This window comes from Miscanthus floridulus, chromosome 9 (assembly GCF_019320115.1).
Source record: "Miscanthus floridulus cultivar M001 chromosome 9, ASM1932011v1, whole genome shotgun sequence".
In the NCBI taxonomy this organism is placed as follows: Eukaryota; Viridiplantae; Streptophyta; class Magnoliopsida; order Poales; family Poaceae; genus Miscanthus; species Miscanthus floridulus.
In genome coordinates, this window is record NC_089588.1 from 28,509,583 (window position 1) to 28,517,457 (window position 7,875).

At 42.3% G+C, this 7,875-nt stretch overlaps 1 pseudogene; it reads right to left on the reverse strand.

The window, feature by feature from the left end:
* Positions 1-2,506: 2,506 nt before the first annotated feature.
* Positions 2,507-7,581, reverse strand: LOC136479548 (protein-tyrosine-phosphatase PTP1-like; annotated as a pseudogene).
* Between the last annotated feature and the right edge of the window lie 294 nt (positions 7,582-7,875).

Here is a 7,875-nt window from a genome sequence, read left to right on the forward strand (position 1 = left end):
CTCTAGAAAAATACTATCTTCACAGAAGTTTGCAACTCTATCTCAATTAAGCTTCTGCGCTTTACTTTTTTCTAGGTTGTGTGCTTACCTTTCTAGTTTAGCTTGCTTGGCTAGTTGGTAGGATTGGAACCTAGGTTGAATAACTTTTTTGCGATAGAAATAGAAACATACTTAGCAAAACCTAGTTGCACATTTAGATAGATTTGTTGCATATGTATTGATAAGTAGAATTAGAGGCTGAGTTTTAGTTTTAAGAAGCCTAATTCAATCCGCCTCTTAGGCATCATGGTCCATTCACCTTCCTCCCATGCCCGTTCTCCAATGCCATTGGAAGGTTCCAGTGACCCTAGGAGCTCTCGGTTTCTTCTCTAGAGAGAACCGGAACACTCTTCCTTTCTCCGGTGCCTAGCATCTAACAAATCGAGTGCCTCACCGAGGCCTCCAACTTCTCTGCATATTCTTCTAGAGCTACACCCTTTACTCAGGTGCCTTCCCTCTTCAACCACCGGAGTTATCCGTTCTTCAGCTAAACTCTCTACAAACTATTGCCTGACTGAACCTTTTGAAGCCTAATCTACGGTGCCTATAGAGAGGCAACACTAGAGAATTTTGGTGGCTCTGGATAGAGCATGTTTGGCTCTGTTTCTTCGTGTCTTCTTTTTCTTGTTTCTTCTACTTGATGTCTTGGGCTTCTAGCATGTCTTTTATGATCTTCAATGTTGCTCCTTGATCTTCCTTGAGGTGTTGATCACTTGATCTTCATGTTGCCTTTGTCCAAGCCATCCTTACATCCAAATAGACTAAATACCTTGTATACTAGCAAACAACATTAGTCCATTTGATCATGTTGTCAATTAAACACCAAAATCACATATGGCCCATGCTAGATGCCATTTTCCTTACAAAATCCATGACAAGCTAGACAGGTCTCTATACTATGACCTATGATCTGGTTGAGACTTTGTGACTCTCGACGGCAAAAAATTTTGGTTTATTGGCTTCTTTAAGCATTGGAGAAACAGACCAGCATAGTGTCACCATATGATATGGTGAAGGCAAGAGAAGGCCAGCGCAGTGGACATTGCATTTGCCAACTTTTTCCAATGGCTACTAGCCTCTTGACCACCTACATAAGTGGTACCCCTGACTCATTTGGAGCTGCTCTCTCACCCATTGTTGCTAGCACTTAGGGAGTGTGGGGTGTTTAAAGAGCCATCCAAGCCAAGAATTGAAGATTGGGGGTTATCCTTGAGTGTTATTGGTGTTCTTGCTTGCATTTCTTGAAGGTGTTGCCTGAAGACATGTCAATCGTGATTGCCATCACCTAAACGGACTAGTGTAGGACTTCTGAGCTTTCACAGTATTCTTGTTAAGAAGGCTCCAAAAGTTGTGCATGGTGGAGCTTAATTGAGTCTTCGTGACTCTTGGTGCTCCAACATGGATGAAGAGGTTGTGGCAACAACCCGACACCATAGGAAAATTCTCATTCTCTTTGCCTGTCTTTCTTTCTTGCACTACTTTCATGTCTTATGGCTTTGTTGTTGTGTTAACTTGAGTGACAACTAGGATAGCATGGTAGATTACTTAGGGGGGGGGGGGGGGGGGGGGGGGGTCCTAAGGGCATTATTCTTATTGTGGACTCTTGCTAAGGACTTGTTTATTACGATGGTCCTAAATACTTATTAGTGTGCTTTTCACTAAACTTGGTTGCCATTTACATAGGCTACGGTTATCACTTTAATTTTTTAGTAGTCCAATTCAACCTCTCTCCCTTGTGTCATTCGGTCCTTACATCTTCTCTTTGAGTTGAACATGCAGTGTATGATCTATATCAACTTGAAGATTCACAACTCTTCTTTTCAGAAAATGTCGTTCACGTATCTGCTTGAGAGTGTCGGTGTTTGAAAATTGAGGCACTCGTTTCTACTTTTCAGTCCGTGTGTTCCTGTCAACCAGATGAATTGAACTGATACTGTCTGATCCAGCATACCTTTGGGGCACTGGACACGCTACTCTTTCAGATACCGACGCTACCATGCAGGTTATGCAGGGTGGTAAGCTTCTTGCTCTACAGTATGTCAACTACAGAATGCGTTTCGAATTTGTGTACCCTTAAGTTCTGAGCTAAACCCAGACAATTCGCCCTGCGCAAGATGCTTCCACGATGTATTAGAGGACAAGTCACCTCCAGCTTGGTCTACTTTGCACGATTCCATAGACCAAACCTGGTAGGCAACGAAGTTTCATGGACAGCGAGGCATTTATGATAACTTCCGTCAATCTCGTCTCAAGGATTTGCCAGCCTAGTTAAAGATGCTCATAGGTGTAGTGTTCACAGTTGTGAGTGTACATGCATTGTGAGCATGGTTCTGTGTAATCTCGCAAAAAAAAACTCTTCAACATACAAACCTTGTGATACCCAACCTGTTACGCAGTCACCAACAATGGATCATACCTGAATATTTGACTGAATAGTGCGCACGTCAATCTTTCCTGGAAACGATCGTGTGTGTGTGTGCGCACGTGCACGCTCCACAAAACACCAATATCAAATCTTTCTTGTGCATTATATTTCATGCATACACCATTAACCAAAAATACAATCTGGGGGGCGATGCCACGATCAATATTGATATCCTAACATCATCTAAATTCTAATTCCGGGAGAGAATAATAGTGTGCGCCGATCTTTATGTGATCCAGGGAATGTTAGATCACAGAAGGTTGGACATATCCATCGAACCCCAAATACTTGAGACCAGGGAATGTTAGAAAGGCTTCAGACTCCAGATAAAACCCAACATTTCAGACTTCATGCTGTACATGAAGGCTCTTACCGAAGCTTGAAGAATGGAGCAAGTAAAGAAGCATCACGCTGTCAGATACATCAGTACAACATCACTGCTGGTGTTACACGTTCCTGAAGGCAAATAGAACCAAAATTAGAAGATATGCAAAGATTCTGGGACTATTCATGCAGTCAAGCAAACGTTTGTCACAGACAAGTGTGCACATGAGACCTACCTCAAAAGCGGTTCAATGTTTTCAACTCGATACAAGATCTTTGAATTCATCTATGATTGCCTGGTGGCAACACTTGTATTGTTCCTGCAAAGCAGAAAAGTCATTTGGGAAACTAAATGGAAGCACTTCTAGCAAATCTGTTAATGTGTTACTCTTCAGAATTGCTCGATCAAAGGATAATATAATTTGACTGAAATACCCCTAGTGATCAGAATATCACAACTCCCATAGACCCCTCCGCAGAGCAACTGATAGCCGCATACTGCAATTACCAAGCAAAAGAATACCTACCTACCACCTAGACCTGGGGCCAGTTTGGTTGCCAAAAAATTTGGCAAAACGCTACTGTAGCGTTTTCGTTGTTATTTGGTAATTAGTGTCCAATCATAGTCTAATTAGGCTTAAAAGATTCGTCTCGTGGATTTCGTCTAAACTGTGTAATTAGTTTTATTTTTTATTTATATTTAATGCTTCATGCATGCGTCCAAAGATTTGATGTGACGGAGAATCTTGAAAAATTTGGTGTTTTGGAGGGAACTAAACAGGGCCCTGGAAAACCCACCTTTATATATAACAAATAACTCTGTACCACTTCTAAAATTATAGCTAAAGTTCAGATTTAGTCATTACAGTATAGTTATGAGCAACCATGCATTCACTAATTGTTCAGCAGAAAAAAGATAACAATAACCATCATGCAGAGCAGACACTTTCTGAAGTCTTTTGGTAAGCAAGTACTACACTGTATGGAAGCTACTCTGTGCAAGTGAGGATTATGTAACTAGGCCCCAGAGAAAAAAATAAAGAAAGATCAACCATACCTCTGTTTGGACCATTCCAGGTCACTGTGATCTAAATTTTTTGACAGTTTCGACAAGATCAACAGCCCCCTGTTCTCCAAGTAAAATCCTCTCTATATTGTATTATGGATGGTGATATAAGCACCTGTTCTTCCAATGCCTGCGCTGTAAGAGAAAGCAATTTTACTGAGATAGTGAATAAGTTATAGCCATATAGGAAAGGTCCCACCAGAAAGCAAGGCATTTAAAAAAAACCTACAAAAAGCATAATATTGATTTCATGATTTGAAACAAACCTGCAATGTGCAACTATTGGCCGTTCCCTTGGAATGTAATACAATCTTTTTAGAATCCTTCTTACATCAGCACTGCCATTTGGTACCCCATGGTCAGGCCACTCAGGATACTCAATGTGGAGAAGAGATCGCACTTCATCTGACTAAAACATAAAGAAACACAGACGGGAGAAAATTCAATGATATAATCCTTCAGCAAAAAATTGCAAGAATTCCATACTATAATGCAAAGGAGAACGAGAAGATGATAAACCTATAGGGAATGATAAACAAAAGAAGAGACAATGTGAGGAAACAAAAGAACTCATGGAAGAAAATGAGGTGAAAAACTGAAAATTACTGGCCAAAGAATCTGCAGGATCTCAATAAGAAGATTTGGCATCTCACTCAGCAATACTATCTCAGCAAGAATTGGCAACTGATCTCACTAACTAATTACACTGTTACCAGGACACGTTGCAATGCCACTATCTGGCTGATTTGCCTATGATAGGTAAAGGCCCAAAAATATTAAACCAAAACCTTCACTACCACATAAGTATGCATGAGCACCCTAGGTTGACCAGACAGTAATCCAGAACTAATATAAACTACACATCTAATTGAACCAGATTATAACCATAGTCTTTCCTCCAGAAGGGAAATGCTTATGCACAGCTACAAGCTCCTCCAAAAGCTGAACTCAAGTCTATCTTTCTATGTTTTTGGCACAAGAAATAATTCTTCATCTTGAAATGTATACACTATGATGTAAAATACAGAATAGTAGACTCCATGGTGGACCTGCCTATCTTACACTTTACCTAGAACAGAAAGCATGTAAACAACTTTATATATATTCACCTCATCCCGTCGAATCTCCACGCCACGCAACACTAACTGACCATCTTTCCTGACCTTTGTAGTCTTAATGGTAAACTTTCCAAAAATATCCTGCCCCTTACTCAATGGTAGATACTCATCACACTGCAATTATTTGAATGTGGATACTATTTAAAATTATATTATCAATTAAGAGGAAGTAGCTAATAAATTTCAAGTACAAAAACAAGATTATGTTGTATCCTAGCACCTTAAGACCATCAAATTTGGTGACCATAACAATCACAGGACAGTGATTATCATATACCATCTGCCAAAAATCCCCAATCGTATTGGCTAGCGGTCCTTGAGTAGAAATGAATTTTGTTAGATTTCTGCCAGCAATCTGCGAAGTTTATATGGCACAAGTCAGACAATGATTGGAGTTACTGGACCAAAAAGGAAATATGCATAAAAAAAACAAAGTACAAGGAAACATGCCAATTTTACCTCTATATGGCTGGCATTGATGTAATCATTACCTGTTGAAGACTCTAACCGTACTCTGGTTCGATCAACTACGGAAAAGAAATCAAGTTAAACAAAATTAATGATTCGATATGGGATCTTCCTATCTACACCTGCAACCCTGTACAAATTCATGGGCTTACATGGCAACACATCAGTGTAGCGGTTTCTTCCCCTATTTTCTTGTTTCCGAGCAACACTAAATTTTTGTGCTGACTGAAGCTCTGTTCTTATATCCTGAAAACAAGGTTGTTTGTCTTAGTTCAAAAAATATTTCCTATGACAACTAACTTGTAAATCTTTACAACAACAACAACAAAAAAAATCTTGCTTTGACAATTTGGAAGAAATGAACAAAAGTTAATTGTGGGGATGTTGTGTGTGCTGTATTTGTTAAACTTCTATTTTAGTGCAATAATACACAGCTCTCCTACTTATTCGATAAAACAAAATGAAAGGAATGGAAGAGACAAGTGTGTGATTTCTTGGTACATTGGACTTGACACAAAAAAATTGCATAACAAAGGATTGGTTCTATCTCTTTCACTGAAATAAATTCAACAGCATGGGTTTCTGCACTTGTTACAGCAATGTGCTAACAGCAGATAATTCAGCTGTTTATACAGAATTCAGTATTGGATGGCATCAGTTCTACCTCAAAAACATCTCCTTCTAACTCTGATAGATAAAAACGATTAGAACATCAATTCACAGGAAGTGAACAAGAAGCATGGGGACTATGCAATCATATGTCTTGAAAGAGAAGCTACAGGCAACGGGAACGACTGGTTCGCAGAAGAGGAGGGACTGGGAGTATAATTAGACCAGGTTTTGCAATTGTTTGCCTAAGTGCTAGTTTGACTGAAGCCGCATTGTGAAGCTACAAGCCTCTACTCATCCAATACGCTTTGCTGGTCCAAATCTTAGGTTCGAAGTGAAGATAATGTTACACGTTATGTTATGATATAGTTCAGGAAAGTCAAAAGGCCTAAGACTTATCATTGTAATCAACAAATCGTTGTGTCCAAGACTTATCATTGTGTCTGTAAAGTGTACACCAGGGCCTACCTAGATGCTTCACATAGAAGTAATCTGCACTGGCCTACAAAGTTGGAAGATCCCACGGTAGGCTCATGCTAGCTAATGAACAAAATTCGCCCTCTGCATTTTCTTTGGCAACCCAATTTTGTTGGTGTCCTCGCCTCATGTTAACACACTTAAGGTATATGTATTTATTTATGTTCCCTTTATTCTAGTAAATCTGATGTAGATAGCGGGGGGGGGGGGGGGGGGGGGGGGGGGGGGGGGGAGAATACCTGGAGGCCGTAGAACTCCTTGGCAAGCTTAGCGGCCTTCCCGAGCTTGTTCTCGAGCGCCTTCTTGCAGCGCCTCAGCTCGTCGGGCGTGAGCAGCCTGGGGGGCGGGTCAGCGTCCGGGTCGAGCGGGTCAAACTCAAACCCCGCCGCCTCCGGCTGAGAAAGACGAGGAGGCGGAGAGCGGAGTCGTCGACGAGCGGCAGCGAGGGGCGGAGCCCCCGCCGCCCTTCGGATGAGAGTTTCCCGTGGCGGCGGTCCCGAGGCGGCGGCGCTTGGAGGCGTGGATGGTCGGCGGTGAGGGGGAGCTGGCGGGGGAGGCGGCCGGGGGAGTCGTCGGGCTCGCCGTGGCGGACGGTTGGTTTAAATAAAGCTGAGGGCAGCAGCTGGCCGCGGCCGCGGAGGTGGTTGGGTTGGAATTTTCTGTGGTGACTGGGGGTGCGGGGGTGGGAGGGGAGGAGACTTGGGAGGCAAGAGGACGGCGGGTGGGTGACGCTGACGGTGACGGCGACGAGAGCCCCGGGTGGCGCTCGCTCGCTCGCTGTAGATCCAACGCGGAGCAGGTGGCTGTGTGCGCGGTACCGCGGCGGTGGGGGAGGGACCTATGGACGGCGACGGCAGCGGGCTCGTCCTCGTTGAAATGGCAGCTTCTGCTCTCGGGAGGGGAATGTGGGGGAATGGAACTGCGGACACGACGGCGAGGCGAGGGGGGAGACGCGGAACGGAAAAGGGGAACCGCTCGCAGTGATGGGGCCCGGGCCTCTGGTGACTGGTGCCATTGTTGCCATGAATGCCATGGCATGGCCCATCATGGCCCATGGACCGACCGACAGATCATGAACTGCTCCGCGCGTGATGGTGAGAGCACGCCACGGATCATAAACTCATTAATTAATTGATGGAGCTGTCGTCGAGTGTCGTGTTGGCTAATGTTAGATTCTAATAAATATGAAAGAACCCATATATATATATATATATATATATATATATATATATATATATATATATATATATATATATATATATATAATATATATATATATATATATATATATATATATACTGTTTATATATATATATATATAACTACTGTTTATATATATATATAAACAG